This window comes from Camellia sinensis, chromosome 7 (genome assembly GCF_055761805.1).
Source record: "Camellia sinensis isolate YWXY chromosome 7, ASM5576180v1, whole genome shotgun sequence".
Taxonomy (NCBI): domain Eukaryota; kingdom Viridiplantae; phylum Streptophyta; class Magnoliopsida; order Ericales; family Theaceae; genus Camellia; species Camellia sinensis.
In genome coordinates, this window is record NC_138967.1 from 163898062 (window position 1) to 163917695 (window position 19634).

The 19634-nt window shown below is 36.0% G+C and overlaps 1 long non-coding RNA gene across 1 annotated transcript; it reads left to right on the forward strand.

Moving 5' to 3' along the window:
* Positions 1-1075: 1075 nt before the first annotated feature.
* Positions 1076-2557, forward strand: LOC145794843 (uncharacterized). The gene is made up of 2 exons (XR_014334790.1): positions 1076-1923; positions 2321-2557. It is a non-coding gene; the product is annotated as an uncharacterized LOC145794843 (long non-coding RNA).
* The last annotated feature ends 17077 nt before the right edge of the window (positions 2558-19634 follow it).

The window sequence follows — 19634 nt, forward strand, 5'->3', positions numbered from 1 at the left end:
AAGTGTATTTATGTTAAGTGTGCCTAAAAAGTAAAAAAATTACTTAAAATATTAAAAAAATTTAATAAAAACAAAAAAACACAAAAAATAAGAAAATAGAATTAATTTTTTTTCATTAAAACAAAAATTACCCCTGCTTCTGCCAAATCCCCCTCTTCTTTTTCTTTTTCGTTTTCCCGCTCTTTCTAATTCCCCCCTTTCTTTTCCCCCCTTCTGCCAAAATATCTTAATGCTGTGTTTGACCTCTTTTTTTCATTCATTTCGTCTCGAAACAATACTTTCTCTGAGATCATTTCTCTTCTTTCGTGTTCTAGTTTGTATAATTGTTGGGATTTGGTTTTATTTTTCTGGTTTTCTAGGGTTTTAATGGTGTGAAATTTGAGTTCAAATCGAGGGATTTTGGGGGAATCTGGAGAGAAAAACAGAAGAGAAAAGAAGAGCATGGCGTCCGGAGAGAGAGAGTTCGAGGAGCAGCTGGAGGAAGCTGGGAATAGGCTCCTTCAACCTCCGTCTTCGGTCGATGAACTCCTTCCTCTGCTTGACGTAAGCCCTAGTTTATCTAGGTTTTGTTTCGTTGAACTGCTTTCTGCCCTTGATTTCTAGGGTTTTTAGTTTTCTATAAATTTTCAGCACTTCATGCTTCTATCTGGGTTTTGATTTTTCCCCCCCTGCTGTATCGCATGTTTTTTTTTATGGCATTTGGGTCTTGTTTGGAAAATTTATTCCTTAATTAGGGCTCTTTATTTTATTTATTTGTACCACTTGTTCTTTTCCAATTAGTTCATCGAACCGGTTTCAGGAGGATGGTCTACCATAGATCAAAATTTTATCTCTGTGTATAGGATGCAATGTGGAAATTTTGTAGATTGACTAGTTTTTCAATTAATGTATTGTACTTAAGCAGTGTGTTTATTTGTTGCATGTTTCACTCCTTGCCCTGAATCTTGTGAAATCAGTGTATTCTATAAATGCATGGTTTCATCATTTTATAAGGTCATAATTAGAAGTCTGCAATAAAACTGAGTTCCTGTTGGCATAAGACAAATTGGTATTGCAAATGAATTGCTAACTGATTGTGTATCCAAATGTGATTAACCAGCCACACTTCTTGTTGCAATCTTATGTATAGACCCTTGTATATGCTCTGTGTTTAAAATAACTCTCCTATTTTCCGAATGTTTGAAAAAGTCCGTAATGATGTGCCTGCAGTTTGTTGACCTGTCTTACATTATATATACAAAGATGTCCTTGGACTGTCCTTAGTCTTTACCCCTTGCAAATTGCTTTTTCCTTGGAGGCTCCAACCTCCATTTGGTAATTTTTGCAGTGAGAAGTTGCTTGATGGTTGTGACATGTGTTTTTGTCTCAAATCATAGAATTCATTTTATTGCCTTTCCAGGGCCCTAAAATATGCTAGTATTTAATTGATTAATATCCTGGTATTTAGGACATTCTCTTCTAATACAGAATAATCACCCCTGCCTGCTACTAGGAAAGAAAAAAATGACATGCTCCCAGTGTTGTCAATTGGGTTGAACATTATTGTTCACTCTTCTCTTCCCCAATGCTGGAAGATAATTATGTGCTGGAACATTATTGGAATCACACATTATTGTCCTCTTTTTTAGTAAGTTCAGATTGATGTAAAGCATGGTGCATTGTTGCAGGTGTGTAGCACTTGGGAAATGAGATATGTATAATATTAAATCATCAATCATAAGAGAATTTCTGAGGATATAGAAGGAGAAAATATGGTTCATTTACTTCTGTTCATGCTTGCAGAGGGGAGAGGATATAGAAGGAGAAAATATGGATCCATCAGTAAGGTTTTATGAATCCATTCTAACTAAACAATTTATTTGAAGATTGGAGGTAATCAGATATTTGTTCCCTCAAGCAACTCGTCAATGTGGTGATTCATGGGTAATAATACTTATTTTTTTCTCAAATATTGCCTTTTGAAGTTTGTAAGTGGTTTTGTTTCTTCAATTTAAATTTTCGTTTAAACTTGATCTGGACTCATTGATTGATGTTTAAGGTCATTTAAATTTGAAATTATCCTCAAAATGTTGTATTTGATGTTGTTGGGAGTTAGAGCTAGATTTCAGATATAATTTTTATGTTTTTTTGTATTTGATGTTATAGTAGTTAAATTTTATTTTTGTATTTGATTGAGATGTTTAATTATCCATGTGGGATTTGATGACTAATAAAAAAATATTGTATTTGATGCTATAGTAGTTAAATTTTTATGTTTTTTTGTAATTAACATTAACACATAATTATATTGTCATTAATTATTTTTATTTTTATTTTTCAGATATTTCTCATGTAGGAGTGTGCTTGTGGAATGCATGCCTGTGCAGAATGTGGCTAATTTTTGTTTTTGTTATTTACGAAGAATGACGAGAAAAACATTTAATTTTGGTTTATGTTATTTTGAATTATGAACAAAATCATGTATTTAAACATTATATATGTATTATGGAACATTATGTAGTGGGATAATTTTGTTGATGTGTAATTATGAATGGAAGAATATTTTATTATGGAGAAATTGTTATTTTGATACAGAAATTTTTATATTATTATGCAATTATTATGGAGAAATTTTAATATTTTTAATAATTTTATCGTAGGATGTTTTTTTCTTTTTTGTGACGGCACTATACTGTCGCAAAAAATAAAAAATTTTAATATTTTTATTGATTTTGTTACAGGTTTTATTTTTTACGACAACACTAAACTGTCGCAAAAAATAGAAATTTTATTATTTTTTTAATAATTTTTGCGACGGTAGTATACTGTCGCAAAAAATGGAATTTTTCATATTTTTAATATTTATTTTTTGCGACGGCACCACACCGTCGCAAAAACAGTGTTCTTGTGGTTGCAAAAAAAAGACTATTAGCGACGGTATTATTTGCCGTCTCAAATAACATTTTTAGCGACGGTAAAATAGTGTCGTCGCAAAAAGTCAAGAAATTTCAAACATTATGCTAAAGGTAAAAATGCCGTCGCAAAACATTAGCGACGGCACTATGTCGTCGCAAAAACTCTTTTGCAACCCCCTTTGTTGCGACCCCCCACTTGCCGTCGCAAAAAGTCACCTACCGTCGCAAAAAACCTTTTGAGACGGCGTTTGAGGTATTTGCGACGGCGTTTTACCGTCGCAAAAAATCAAATTTTTTGTAGAGCATCTTCAATCGTTACTCAAATCTATCATCAAATTCAAATTTGATAAATAAAAAAAAAAAGTCTTAAAAAATAAGCTCCAACGTTTTCATCAAAGTGATATTAAATAGAGGTAGAAGTAAATATTTCATCAAATGAAGGAAGATTTGATCCTTTATCAAATTTAAATTGTTACCGTTAGACCAGACGTTCACCCGAATGTCCACCTAAGGCAATTTGACAGCCTTTTTTGTTCATGTTTGAACGACCTCCAAGACATCTGCTCAAATGTCCTTCTAGACAATTGAAGATGTGAAAAAATTCAGCAAAAAATTTTAATTTTAATATTGGAGTGAGAAATAGAGAGAAATTATCAAATTTGAACTTATGACAAATTCAGATAATAACAACTCAAATTACGGTCGATTGCAATGTATGAGTCCTCAATGTAAAGTTGATATTAAGCTGAAAGTTAATAGTCAGAAAATAAATAAAAGTACTTCTTTAGTTTTTAGATAATTAATTAATTTTTTTAACTTTATTTTATAAATAATTTATTTTTTGGGTCAAGGCTATAAAAAAATTATTTAAGCTGCACTAAGCAATCCCAATGTGTACAAATTAAGTTGTTGTTTGACAAAAAAAAATTTTAGTTGGCTTTTTGAAGTTAAGATTTTTTAAACTTGTGATTAAAAAGTTTGTTTGACAATTTTTTTTTTAATCCCAATTGGAATAACTAAATAAAATTGGCTATTTTAGCCAAATAAAACAAAATATCACATCTAAATCATAATCATTTCATCTTTTCTCACACAAAAATTAAAAAAGTCAAATAACCTATCTCAAACAAGGCTAACCCCAGGCTAAAATAGCAAAAAAACTAAAAAAAATCAACCCACATTCCAAAAGAAGGCTTAAGAAAAATAAATTAAAGTATCAAACTAGGCTTAATGCAAGATGTAATGATAGGCGTGCAACTTAAGGCTCCTAACCTAATATTGTAGAAATTTGCCCACTTTGCGCACAATTTTAAAACACGTTGTAACAATGGACCACCACAACAACAGAAATCAGGAAAACTTCAATAAAAAAAAGTATTACAATCAGCTTGTTTGATTTTAGTTTTTAAAAAATACTTTTCAAAAAATTTTATATTTTTATTTTTCGTATTTTTTTTGTTTTTAATAAATTTTTTTTAATATTTTAAACAATTTTTTTTTTAATTTTTAGACACATCTAATATAAATACACTTAAAAAATATAATATTTATAAAAACAATCTTTAAAAAATTCACTAAATATCATTTGAATTCCCTCATCAATATATTATGCTTCTACACTTAGCCAATTAACCTTTTATATCAACTTCAAATGCTTAGACCGGCGTGCTCTTTTAAAACAAGATAAATTACATTAACCTCCCTTAGAGGGGGGAGGACATTGAGCCCTACAAAATATTTGACATAATTATATTGGACTCTCTTAAGGTTTTTAATTCACATAGCACTTGGTAATAATTCGTTAGTCGTGTCGATGGAAAAATGATGATATTGTCTCTGTTACTCTGAAATTTATATTTTATCTTATTTATTCTCGTGTCTACACATTGTTAGAAATGGTTTTTGAAAAAATCTGGAAATAAAAAACATAATTTTTTCTAAACTTTGGTCTAATTTTTAGGTAGGACCCATGCATTGAATTTTGCGGGCCTAAGTGGTAACACGTTCTATGCCGCGTTGTGATTCACGTGGTATATTTGGTTGCTCAAAACCATTATCAAGTGAATGGGAAATTGAAGCCAAAATGTGCTCCATAGAAATGGAATTTTGGTGGAAAATCTTTAAAGGTTTGAATAAAAGCTTGTCCCGCATTGGTTTGATGGGAAGAAATTAATGGATTTATAAAGTTTGGAATTATAACTTGGGGAGGGCCCCAAGAGGCACCCCAAGTTTGTAGAAATGAGAGATTATGGGCTAGACCCATTGGACTAAAAAAAAAAAATTACCACACATGGATGCGTGGTATGAAGTTGGGTTGGGCTTGTCCGGCCCAATATCTATCTTTTTGGGCAAAAAATATTTGAGTTTTATTTTTCTAAAATTAAATTCAAAATTAGGTCTGATTTTTTCCCACCCGGACATATTTGAATCTGTTTAAATTTCAAAAAACCCGGTTGGAATTCTGTACAGGTTGATATCTGTTCGAATTCAAAATTTGAACCCAAACAGTTCTAATTCAAACCCAACAGGTTAAGTACCTGTTCAAACAGGTATGCTACCTGTTTAATTCAAACTAAAAGGGTACCACTGCATCTATAAATAAGACAAGTCCCTCATTTGTTTTTCACTCTAATTTTCGTCCAAAAATTCTGGTTTTGCTCTCTGCATATTTTGCTGCATTAACTACATTATTTTCTTGTGAGAAAGAGTGTAAACACAAAGTGTGTTCGTTGTGAAAATAAATTGTAGTGCTGCATTTATTCGTTGTTGATCATTTTATCCTGGAAGATAGACGTCCACATTCTGAAAGCACTGTGGAGAGGACGAATCTGTCTTAAGGACACAGTGTTAAACAATGGACTTGATCAAAAATTTGTTTAAGAAATTAATTGAGTAAGTTGTTAATTTATTTTCTGGTTTATTTATTTATTTATATCAGATTTTGATTTTATTTTTGTAACAAAATAAAAATCTATTTTTATTTATTTATTTTATTTTCAAGTTTGATTTTTGTAATCAAACATTCTCTCTCCTTTCCTTTATTTATTTTGTTTGTTGTTAAGTACACAAACTTAATTTATTCCGAATATAGTGAAGATTGTCCAACAATCTTCAGACAGACCAATTTTTTGGTGTCTTCATTGCATTTAATTTTTTGTGATTTTACAAAGTGATGTTCTGGTTGGAAAATACAAATAGTAGTAATATACTGTTTGACAAAAGTAGTAATATACTGTTTATTTTCTTTGACAATTAGTAGTAATATACTGGTGTCATTAACAATCGCAGAATAGTAATTTGTGTTACAGAAAATTATTGTGGCATTTTATTTTTCTAGTTTTAGTAACAAGGAAAATAATTTTATTTTGTGTTATAATTTATTTTCTGGTTTTAGTAACTAGAAAATTAATTTGTGTTTTGGTTTTTTCTGATTTTTGTAATCAGACATTATGACTGCTGAAAGTAGTACTCCAAATCCGATCGTTACAATGACTCTGGTCCCTATTTCGAACCATGTTCAAGTTCTGATAAATCATGGAGAAAAACCGAAAAAAATTAATGGCACTGAGTTTAAGAGATGGCAGCAGAAAATGATGTTCTATCTTACAACTCTAAATTTGGCTCGGTTTCTTCATGAAGAAGCTTTAGTACTTAGAGAGGATGAAAGTGATCGGCAAGTTGTTGCCGCTATAGATGCTTAGAAATACTTTGATTTCCTGTGCAGAAACTACATTCTCAATGGTTTTAACAACATGTTGTATAATGTTTACAGCCCTTTGAAAACAGTAAAAGAATTATGAGATTCTTTGGAGAAAAAATACAAGACAGAGGATGCCGGAATGAAGAAATTTGTTGTCGGTAAATTTCTAGACTTCGTTATGGTAGACTCCCAAACGGTAATTTCTCATGTTTAAAATCTTTAGATAATTTTGCATGATATTGATTCTAAAGATATATCTCTTAGCGAGTCTTTCCAAGTCACTGCTTTAGTGGAAAAGTTACCACCGGCTTAGAGAGATTTCAAAAATTATTTAAAACATAAACGGAAGGAGATGACCATGGATGAATTGATTGTAAGATTGAGAATTGAGGAAGATAACCGAAAGGCTGAAAAGAGGAATGGTAAAAATCCCATTGAGTCTAAGGCTAATGTGGTTGAACAAGTGCACAAACCACATAACAAAAAGCGGAAGTTTACTGGAGATGGTCTTAAACAAGGCGACAATAATGGCAATAAAAAGTTCAAAAGTAAATGCTATAACTGTGGCAAGACCGGATATTGAGCTTTTGATTGTCGTTGCCCTAAGAAGGATCGCGAAAATACAAGCAAGAAGACCACCAATCAAGCCAATGTGACAGAATTAGATTACATCTCTCACTGTAAATGACATCAATTTCTTTGTTGTTATATCTGAGGCTAATTTGGTTGGAAATCCCAAGGAATGGTGGGTTGACATTGGAGCAACTTGTCACATTTGTGCGAACAAGAAGATGTTCACAACTTATAATGAGGCTACAAATGGTGAACAACTTTTTATGGGAAATTCTTCTACTTCTACTGTGGCTGGAAAAGGAAAAGTGAACTTGAAGATGACATCAGGGAAAGAACTTACCCTCAACAACGTACTGCATGTACCAGACATCCGAAAGAATTTAGTTTCTAGCTCTTTGTTAAGTAAAAATGGTTTTAGGCTTGTATTTGAGTCTAATAATTTGTATTATCAAAGAGTAGTATGTATGTTGGTAAGGGATACATGAGTGATGGTCTCTTCAAATTGAATGTAATGGTGGTTGTACCAAAACTTATATGAATAAGAATAACACATCTTTTGCTTATATTCTTAAGTTGAATTTATGGCATGGTAGATTAGGACATGTAAATTTCGATGCTTTGCGTAGATTAATTAGTTTGGATTATATACTAAAGTTTGAAATTGATCCTAATCACAAATATGAGATTTGTGTAAAAGCGAAACTAACTAAGGCTCCATTTAAATCGGTTAAAAGAAAAACCGAACCTCTAGAATTAATTCATACAGATGTGTGTTATCTTAAATTTATTCAAACTAGAGGAGGCAAAAAGTATTTCATAACATTTATCGATGATTGCACAAGATATTGTTATGTATACTTACTTAGAAGTAAAGATGAAACCTTAGAAATGTTTAAACTCTACAAAACTGAAGTTGAAAATCAACTTTGTAAAACCATTAAAATGGTAAGAAGTGATAGGGGTGGTAAATATGATGCACCATTAAATGAATTTTGTGCACAACATGGCATTATTCACCAAACTACAACACCCTATTCTCCATAGCAAAATATAATTGGTGAAAGGAATAAAAGAACCCTTAAATAAATGATGAATGCCATGTTACTAAGTTTGGGCTTACCTCAGAACTTGTAGGGGGGAAACAATATTGTCTGCTAATTATGTTCTTAACAGAATACCCCACAAGAAATCCAACAGCACTCCTTATGAATTATGGAAAGGTCGACCACCTTCCTATAAATATTTAAAAGTGTGGAGGTGTTTGGCAAAAGTTGAAGTTCCTGTTCCGAAAAAGACAAAGATAGGGCCAAAAATAGTGGATTGTGTGTTTATTGGTTATGCTCAGAATAGTAGTGCATATCGGTTTCTGACTTACAAATCAGAAATACCTGATTTAAATGTGAACACTATTATAGAGTTAAGGAATGCTGTGTTTTTTGAACATGTCTTTCCTTACAAGAAAGGACATGAATTAAGTTCATAGAAAAGAACTTATGATTGTACACAAAGTCAAGAGACTAATGGCAATCAAATACAAGAGACTAGTAATGGTCTCGACCAACAGGATTTAACTAATGATGAACCAAGACGACGTAAGAAAGCAAGAACATCAAAATCCTTTGGTCCAGATTTTTTGACATACTTGTTAGAAAATGAACCTCAAAGCTTTAAGGAAGTACTGACAAGTCCCGAAGCACCTTTGTGGAAAGAGGCTGTTAATAATGAAATTGAATCCATTATGCAAAATCATACTTGGGAATTGGTGGATCTTCTACCTAGTTATAAACCTCTTGGATATAAGTGGATAGTCAAGAGAAAAATGAAAGCAGATGGTTTAATAGACAAGTATAAAGCAAGACTTGTTGTAAAAGGTTACAGACAAAAGGAAGGTCTAGACTATTTTGACACACATTCTCCTGTGACAAGAATAACATCTATCGGCATGCTTATTGCCATAGCAACGTTATAAATTTAGAGATACATTAGATTGATGTTAGGACAGCTTTCTTAAACGGTGATCTAAATAAAGAGATTTATATGGAGCAACCCGAAGGGATTGTAGTGCCAGGGCAAGAAAAAAAAGTTTGTCAGCTTGTAAAATCTCCTTATGGATTAAAACAAGCACCTAAGCAATGGCATGAAAAATTTGATCATGCTATGCTTACTAATAGGTTTAAGATAAATGAATGTGACAAGTGCGTCTATGTTAAAAACACTGACCAAGGATATGTCATAGTTTGTATTTATGTGGATGACTGTAGACGCGCTCCCGGGAACTCCCCGACATCCACGCGCGCTGGAGGGCGCCGTCGAATCTCGTTTAGTTCCGAGCTACTACAATTCGGACTCAAATGTCACGGTTCTGAATCTAATCTTACAATGTGCGATGTAAGACCGATAAATCACCAAAGAGTCCAAATTCAACAAATCGTTTTGGAAAACTAATTTTTAATAAAGAAGTGTCAAACATGGACTGCTTTGCCAGATACAGAGTCGCCACCTAAATATTTTATTTTGGGAGAATTTAGGAAACCCTGACTCGTGCCTAAGGTCGCGTGTCCGTCATCGCCAAAGTTGCCTCGGCTCGGGAACTTGGGTACGAGAGGGGAAGGTCATGCAATGAGCACACCCGCTCGCCCGATCAAAGATCGGCCTGTACTAAATATGATATCTAGTTTTTGAAAACACATGTGCTCTTATTCCGTTTATTAACCTAGAATTACTATGTTATGCGCACAGCAAACAAGTATAGACTAGATCGCCTAAGTTGGAACAAAACATTGCATGTTCGTTTGTTTGAAAATGGTTTGAAGTTTGTTACTCGCAAGTAGGCTAAATTGGGGATTTCAATGAATTGTTCCAATTCAAGTAATCCAACCTTCACTCACAGGCATTCAGGCAATTATATCGCATAAGCAGTTAGCCTTATGGCAAGCATGCTTTCATGGAAACATTAACACACATGCAGTATGCTAAAGCGTAAACACTCACAGTGTACTCCGAGCCAAAACAAAGAGCTAGTTAGAAATTATGCATGATCCTAGTTCATGTTAAGATGGCTAATGCAACACATGCGAGAATGCAACTAAAATAGGCTCGGCTATTCTAGAATGTCATGTGAAATGCAACTTGGTACATATATTCAAATTGGAATTTAAAATACAATACAGTTAGTATGATGCGCCGAGCCCGGTGCATGCAATCTAGATGAATGGATGCACACATGCATGCATAAGGTATGCTAAATGAAATATGCCCTAAAACTAACCATCGTAAGCGGTTAAGTAAAAGGGAGAAAGAAATGGGGGTTAGAAGACATGCATCACACACACGCACGCTTATCACAATAATACGTCATCTCGAGGGAGGGACCAAATAAGAAGCTAACTAGCTAATCTAAGCTAATTAAACTTAATTATTACAGCACAATTAATTAACTAATCCTAGTTAACTAATTATTACAAAACAAATTGAAATAGCTAAACGCATTAACTATTAAAGTACAAAACAAATCATAAGCTAGCTATCTAAGCATGGCAGCTAAGGAAAACAATAAATTAGGAGCCTCGGAGGGAGAGGAATGCATGCAAGCCAGGTCGTCTCGTTTGGAAATCCAATGCGATGCCCGGATTTGCCTCTATTTTCATTTGTTCTCAGAAACTTGCACCAAGCTCCAGAAAATTGAAACTCCATCTTGGGAGACCTATGGGAGGGTGGCCGACCACTTTTGGTCTCCCCAACCACCTGCCAACCACTTTCTTTGTTGAAAGTCAGAAAAAGTGGTCGGCCAACTAGTTTTTCTGGCTGGCCGACCAGTTGTTGCTGCTGAACCGTAATTTGCTGTAACAGAGAGCAAGAAAGGGCATGTCAATGTATTTGCAAGATATGTGTGCACAACCACCTTCCCTATCATGTCATGAGCTCAAGGGAGTGTGGTTCTTGACCCTTGGGCCACCAATCGCGCATTTCAATTCGTGATGGCCGAGATGCGAAGTTGCACAATTCAATGTAAAAATGAATGCACAAGTAAACACATAAGCCTAAAACTCTATCACGTAGATCAAGAGCATCGGCAACCGGAATTTGAGGCACGTTTCATCACTTTAAGTATGAAACGTCCCTCATTTCCCGTGTTTGGACTAATACCTATTCCAAACACAATGCAACACAACTACATGGCATACTCAATGCAATGTAACAACCTAGCATACGCAATGCAAATGGCAACTAGCATACACAATGCAATAACTAACATGGCATACACAATGCACAATGGACTTAAACCAAAATGGATAGGCCTCAGCCATGCCTAAATTAGTGGGCATAATGATAAAACAAAGGCACAAAAAGGGAAAGCAAGCATGCACAATGCCATGGCCAACCAACTAGGCCTAAGAGCACAACTCTGAAGAGGGCTTAAGGAGTGATAAATGCAGAAGTGTAACAACACTAAATGCACTGAAATTAAGTAAGAAATGATGCCAAATCATTTAAACAAAGCAAGTAAGGCATGCAAGAGTCCTTAAGGCATGAAGCTAGTAAAGAAGACTACAAAGGAGGCATGCAATATACGGCACAAATGCATGAACCAAGCATGGACAGAGCTCAAGCAGGTCAAAACATGGATCTAAACATGCTGAGATGAGGGCTCAAAAACCTAGGCATGCAACCATACAAGCTAAGCCATAAACTAGGCAACAATGCACAACACTCAAAGACACTTAAAGAGTGAATGAAGTGGGAACATGGCAATGCTAAAAGCTCTGAAATGTCATGTTAGATGATGCCAAATCATGTACACAACACAAATGAAGCATGCAATGGTGGTCAAGGCTTGAAGCAAGCAAGAGCACTTGTACTACAAGTATGCAAAACATGAAGCATGCGATCAAGGCAACCCAAAATTGTCCTAGAACATGTTAAAATAAGTCTAAAACATGCATGGAAGGAAGCCAAAATAAGCTAGCATAGAGGGCATAAGGCATGATGCATACAAGGTAAATAAGGTGGATTACACTACACCTATTAAGACCAAGCATGGGATGACTTAACCAATAAAAATCAAAGTTATATCATGGCAAAATAACCCAAAATAAGCACTGAAATGATGGCTCGCAAGCTAATGCATGAAGGCATACGCAATGATTCATGTTAAGGCATAAAGGGGCAAACCTTCAACGCATTGAATGAGTGATAAATGCAAGTACATGAGCATGAAACATGGACTGAAATCACATGATAAATGATGCCAAATCATTCAAATAGTCCAAGTAAAACATGCTAGTGGACTTGCTACACAAAGCTAACAAGCTAGATTAAACCATGGCTATACAAAGCAAGGCATGCATGGCCAAAACAACCAAAATCAGAGCTAAAGCATGTAAACATGGACAAAAGCTTCTTAAAGTTAAGCCAAAAGCATGCTAGAATGACATGTTAAAACATGATGCATGTTAGGCTATTTCAGGAAAATGCACTGCAAGTGCATGAAGCATGCAAGGGCTAATCAAACCCACCCAAAAAAGAGTCATGAAATAGCAAAACATCACCAAAAACATGCTGAAATGGAAAGAAAACAAGCTAGAATAACATGCTACTTCATGAAGCATACAAGACTAGTTTGTGTGATTTACACTACAAGTGTATTAGGCATACAAGAGCCAACTAAACCAACCCAAAATAGATCTAAGGCATGTTAAAACAACACCAAAAACCTACTAAGATGGCATCAAAACAAGCTAGAAAGACATGCTCAAACATGAGACACACAAAGCTAGTTTGTAAGATTTACACTACAAGTGTATTATACATGCAAGGGATGACCAAACCAAGCAAAAACAGTGGTAAGCCTCAACAAAATAACCACAAATACATGCTAAGAACAAGCCAACACAAGCTTAAAACATATGCTCAAACATGAGGCATATATGACAAGTATTCAAAATACAAGGAGAGGGGATGACCTTCTCCTATTTAAGACCCCAAAACCACCTTTCCACCACTGAAAATCCTCTGAATTTCAGTGGTAGATAGGTCATGCAAAGGCTACAACAAGAGCCTAAAGGGATGGCTCAAAACAAGGCCTAACAAGTCCTAAGAGGGGGGTAGATCACCCCAAACGAAAAAGTGACCTTAAACAAAATTTTTAAGCATGCAAAAACAAAACTTTTTCCAGTTAAGAGTTACGCTTAAAACAGCATGCAAGTTGGGCTAAAAGCTTAAGCAAAAATAGGGGTTTTAAGGGTTAGAAACTCACCTTTGAAGACCTTCTTTACTACTGCAACTTCAGCAGCCTCTTTGATCTCAAACCAGCCCAAGAACTTCAAAAACAACCTCAAGAAGCCTCAGCAACACAAGAAAGGTGTTTGAGTGTGTGTTTGTGTACAAAAGTATGACAAATTTACACTTTTAAGGCACAAAATCAAGAACAAGAGTAATATAGAGACAAAGCTATATGTATAACTCTTGAGGCAATTTTTCTGAACCTAGAGGAGGGAGGAGGAGCCTCCCTCTTATAGAAACAAAAAGCCAAAGCTTCATCAAGAAGCTAAGGGCCAAGGCAATCCCTCCATACACGTGTATGGAGGATGGTCTCAGTGCCTTCCAGCTGTGCCAGCTGGAGGAAAATATCTTCAAAAAGGTGACAAAAAGCAGCCGACCACTTAAAGTGGTCGGCTAGCTACTTAAGTGGTCGGGGGACCACTTTAAGTGGTCCCCTAGAGTAAAAACTGGTCGGCCATGGTGGTAGAGGGTCCAGAGAATGAAAGCAAGCAAATGGTGTGGTGGCCGACCACTTTTGATGGTCCAAAGATCAAGGAGACCAGTTGTCAAACCAGAAAACCGGCTGGCAGGAAGAAAAGAGGTCTCCAAGGGGAAATACTGGTCTCCCACCCTTGTACCACCTTCCAAACAAAGAAAACAAGGTTTGTACCAAAAACAAACTAAAACGGATGCAAGACGAAAGTTTGAGAGGCAAAGCGCGCAGCTGGGAGCCTCAAAAACTAGCTGACAAGCACCAAAAGTGGTTTACGACCACAAAAGTGGTCTCCCAAATCACAATGACCCTCTAGGCCAAGGAAACAAGGTGTGGTTCAAAAACCACGCCAAACGGAGAACGTTAAGCGGTCCTGAGAGAAGGCGCACGGCCGAAGGCTCCAACAACCGGAAACTAGTCTCCAAATGGGAAAAGTGGTCTACGACCACAAAAGAGTGGTCTACAAGACCTCTCCCTCCCTCAGGCAAGGAAAACAAGGCATGGTTCGCAAACCGATCCGAAGCACAAAGAGTTTAGAGGCCCGGAGGCAAGGCTCTCAGCCAAAACTCCGGAAACCTCGAAACGAGCACGACATACACTATCACCGGGCGCTCAATCGATGACGTCTGAGTCTTAAGGTCGGTCAAAACCGGGGTGTCTACAATGACATGCTTATCATTAGAAGCAGTTAAAACATGATCAAATCAACTAAGCAAATGCTGAACAAATGGTTTGATATGAAAGTTATGGGAGTCACAGATGTAATATTAGGAATGAAAATTACTAAAACATCTAACGGATATGCATTATCTCAATCACATTATATTGAGAAAATTCTTGATAAGTTTATCAAGGATGATATGAATGTAGCTAGAACACCTGTAAACATCAGTCTTTATTTATCAAAAAATAAAGGTGATGCGGTGTCTCAGTTAAAATACTCTCAGATCATTGGAAGCCTAATGTACCTAATGAATTGTACTCATCCTGACATAGCTTATGTAGTTAGTAAATTGAGTAGGTACACTAGTAACCCTGGAGAAGACCATCGGAAAGCGATCATTCGGGTTCTTAGATATCTAAGATTTACCCGTGATCATGGATTAAACTTTACTCAATACCTAGCAGTACTCGCAGGTTATTATGATGCCAATTGGATATCGGATACTAAAGATCAAAAATCGACTAGTGGATATGTCTTTACTCTGGGAGGCGCTGCTGTTTCTTAAAAATTCACAAAACAAACATGCATCGCACGATCCACAATGGAATCTGAGTTCATTGCTTTAGACAAAGCAGGAGAAGAAGCAAAATGGCTTCGTTACTTCTTAGAAGACATTCCAATGTGGCCAAAACCTGTGCCAGTTATCTACATTCATTGTGATAGTTAATCTACAATAGGCAGGGCATAAAATCATATGTATAATGGTAAGTCACGACATATTCATCGTCGACATAATACCGTAAGGAAATTGCTCTCAAGTGGAATAATCTTAATAGATTATACAAAATCTAAAGAGACTATTGCGGTTCCGTTAACAAAATGTTTGATAAAAGAGCAAGTATATAGTTCATCGAAGGGGATGGGATTAAAGCCTATTACATAAGAGTCATCATAATGGTAACCCTACTTATATGATTGGAGATCCCAAGAACTAAGTTCAAAGGCACAACTAAGTTATGTGTAGCTTGCCAGAAATCACCAAGGGATTAAAATTGCCTACCCATTCCTATGGTGAGAGTGATATCTGCAACATGTGTTATATGCAGGGGTCTAAGGATAAGCTTAGCTTTTAATGATTACTTATATCTTGATTTAGGCATAAAATCAAGACGAGTATAAGGAGATACTAACAATAAGAATCACTTATATGAGTGTCGAACTGGGGCCGGTTCTATGAGAATGAAAAGGCTAAATTCTCTAGCAGCACTTATGAAAACTGGGAGCGTTCAAGGCCAAAATGAACACAACCGTGAGAACCATGATGTGTCAGAAGATATTTTGTGTGAAATCTACTGTCTTGGCTTACATAAACGGCTGAACAATTCAAGGCATCGCGTTTATTGGTTAGCTAGTAAACCCGATAGGTTTTCACTAGGGAAGGTTCAAGCCCGAAAACTATCTATCCTGATGCAAGATATTTTTCGATTTATACTCTTTCGACAAATTCTGCATATTATTGCATTTCCGTTGTCATCAAATTCTATTAATGTAGGGGATTGTTAGAAATAGTTTTTGAAAAAAATCTGGAAACAAAAAATAGAATTTTTTCTAAACTTTGGTCTAATTTTTAGGTGGGACCCATGTGTCAAATTTCGTGGGTCTTAGTGGTAACGCGTTCTATGCCACGTTGTGATTCACGTAGTATATTTGGTTGCTCAAAACCATTATCGGGTGAATAGGAAATTGAAGCCAAAGTGTGCTCCATGGAAGTGGAATTTTGATGGAAAATCCTTAAAGGTTTGAATAAAGACTTGTCCCACATTGGTTTGGTGGGAAGAAATTTATGGGTTTATAAAGCTTAGAATTATAACTTGGGGAGGGCTCCAAGGGCACCCCAAGTTTGTAGAAGGGAGAGGTTATGAGCAAATTGGGCTAAACCCATTGGACCAAAAAAAAATTACCACACACGTGCGCGCCGCCCGTCCGTCCGGTCGGGCTAGGCTAGGCTTGGGCGCAGGTGCGTGGTGTGAGGTTGGGTTGGGCTTGTCCGGTCCAATACCTATCTTTTTGGGCCAAAAACATTTGATTTTTATTTTTCTAAAATTAAATTCTAATTTTTTGAATTTGAATTTCAGAAATTAAATTCAAAATTGGGTCCGATTTTTTCCCACCCGGACAGATTTTAATATGTTTAAATTTCAAATTGGAATTCTGTACAGGTTGATATCTGTTCAAATTCAAAATTTGAACCCAAATAGTTCCAATTCAAACCTAACAGGTTAAGTACTTGTTCAAACAGGTATGCTAGCTGTTTAATTCAAACTAAAAGGGTACCACTGCATCTATAAATAAGACAAGTCCCTCACTTGTTTTTCACTCTAATTTTCGTTCAAAAATTATGCTTTTGCTCTTTGCATATTTTGTTGCATTAACTATATTCTTTTCTTGTGAGAAAGAGTGTAAACACAAAGTGTGTTCGTTGTGCGAATAAATTGTAGTGCTGCATTTATTCGTTATTGATCATTTTATCCTGGGAGGTAGACGTCCATATTCTAAAAGCACCGTGGAGAGGATGAATCTGTCTTAAAGTTACAGTGTTAAACACTAGACTTGATCAAAAATTTGTTCAAGAAATTAATCAAGTAAGTTGTTAATTTATTTTCTGGTTATTTATTTATTTATATCAGATTTTAATTTTATTTTTGTAACAAAATAAAAATATGTTTTTATTTATTTATTTTATTTTCTAGTTTGATTTTTGTAATCAAACATTCTCTTTCCTTTCCTTTATTTCTTTTGTTTGTTGTTAAGTACACAAACTTAATTTATTCGGAATACAATGAAGATTGTCCGACTGTTGGCTACATATTTTGTAAAAGCCAGTTACAGTTCGACATGTGGCAGAGTAAGGGTAATAAAGGAAGGTTATTCAAGCCTTTAATCCTGATCGTACACGTGGCAATAAATATTGGTCCTCACATGATCTGAGTAACACTAGATCAATAACGGGATGCAAGATGACATATCTTCAAACGGTTACTCATATTCAAATTCAAGTACAAGAGGGAAGCTCAACTGCCAGTAATGGCGTAATGGAGCTACTTGTAAGGAAGCATGATCAGCGATCATGGAGGAGCAGTTCGACGGTTCGAAGTGCAGTTCGAAGGTCATCACTGACGAGTATAAATAGCAGGGCAGCCCCCAGAAAAAGAGGACGGACTCAGATCATACAAATCAGTCATTTACTTCATATATTTTCTTTTCCAGTCTTTTACATTTCCAGTCTTTAAATACCTGTTCTTTAAATACCTGCACTTTAAATACCCGCACTGCACTTCGATTCATAGGAGTAGCTTCAAGTAGATTCAAGTAGATTCAAGTAGATTGCTGTTGTAAACCTCTCCGAGGCTGAGTTCAGTGTTCATTTTTATGAAATACTTCAATTGTTCTTCATATTACTGTTATTTCTCTTAATTTCTCCTAAGTCAAGCCACCAGTAAAAGTCCTCTTCATTGAGGCTGAAAAGAACTAAAACACAATCGTCTGATAATTGGTTGGCAATCACAATTTCTGTAAGGACTGATTGATCCTTGCTGGCACGCTCACATTCACAAAAATACCCTTCGAAAAGCCAAAAAGCCAACATATATTTTTGGCACGCCCAGTGGGACCTAATTAAAAATGGCTAGAAGAAGACGACAAGGAGGAAATGAACGCTTGGAAGAAGGCGTGGAAGGAGAGGTAGAAATACCAAATCCAGAGGATAATGTGGTAACACATCCTGTGGAAACTCCTATATTGTCAGAACCTATGGTCGAACAGACCAGTACTTCTGGACAAGAACCATATGTTCATATTATTGGACAAAACCAAGGAATTGGACCGTCCACTGTGCCATTTATTCAACCAACAAATCCATGGGATGGTTTAGTAAATGCCATGGGACAACAATTAATGAACACAATGGAAAGGTGGGCAACATCCTTTTTGGATCGAATGAATAACCACCAACCAACAAACATAAGACACACGGAGGAAGTCGTAAATGTCCCCCAACAAAGATTGGCTAGAGAAAAACAGCCTATGCAAGTTAATGGACAGTATAATGGTCAAACTAGTAATCAGAACTATGAAAGACCATCACCTCAGTCTTGGTATGAACCCATTTCAAGGCCTATAGTAGGCCAAAATGCCTCAGTACTTAATAATGAAGCCACACAAGTTGGTGGATCTGGCCAAATACAAGAAACTGGCATAAGAATGGTTACAAATCCCATGTTCGAAGCCATACCTGGCACAAGGGGGTACACTAATCCCTTATTCGAATTTACACCCGGGGGGTTGGAGGGTTTTCCTACAAATGGCAGAGACACAACACCTGTTCCAGCACCTTTTGCAGGTCCTTTCGCAGGTCATGCTCAAAGGGGTTACCCATACCCTCAACAGCAACCTGCACCGCAAGGACAACCAGCCCCAAATTTACCACCTTATGGACCAAGAGGACCACAAGTACAAGTTTATCCACCAAATCCTGTGTTTGCCCCTCCAGTAGTGGTTCAGCAGGCACAAAATATGGTCCCTAGAGACCAGATTGTTGATATTGTTAGGGAGATATGTGGACCAATGGCTCGGGGGGTCCAGACTCCTATATACAGAAAACCATACCCAGAATGGGTGGATAGGGTACATGAATACCCAAGGGGATTCAGGATACCAGATTTTACCCTTTTTTATGGGACTGGAAATCAATCAACGATAGAACATATTGCTAGGTTTGCTGCTCAATGCGGTGAATTTACTAACCATGACTATATGAAACTGAGATTATTTCCAAATTCCCTAACGGGGGGAGCATTTGTATGGTACATCAACCTTACACCTGGCTCCATTCAAAATTGGCAACAAATAGAAGAGGCATTTCATGCCCAATTCTTCCAATCAGAGCCAGAAGTATCTATGGCAGATTTGGCTAGATTGAGTCAAAGGCCTGAAGAAAAGGCTACTCAGTTTATTGCCAGATTTAAAAGGGCTCGAAATAAATGTAGAGTC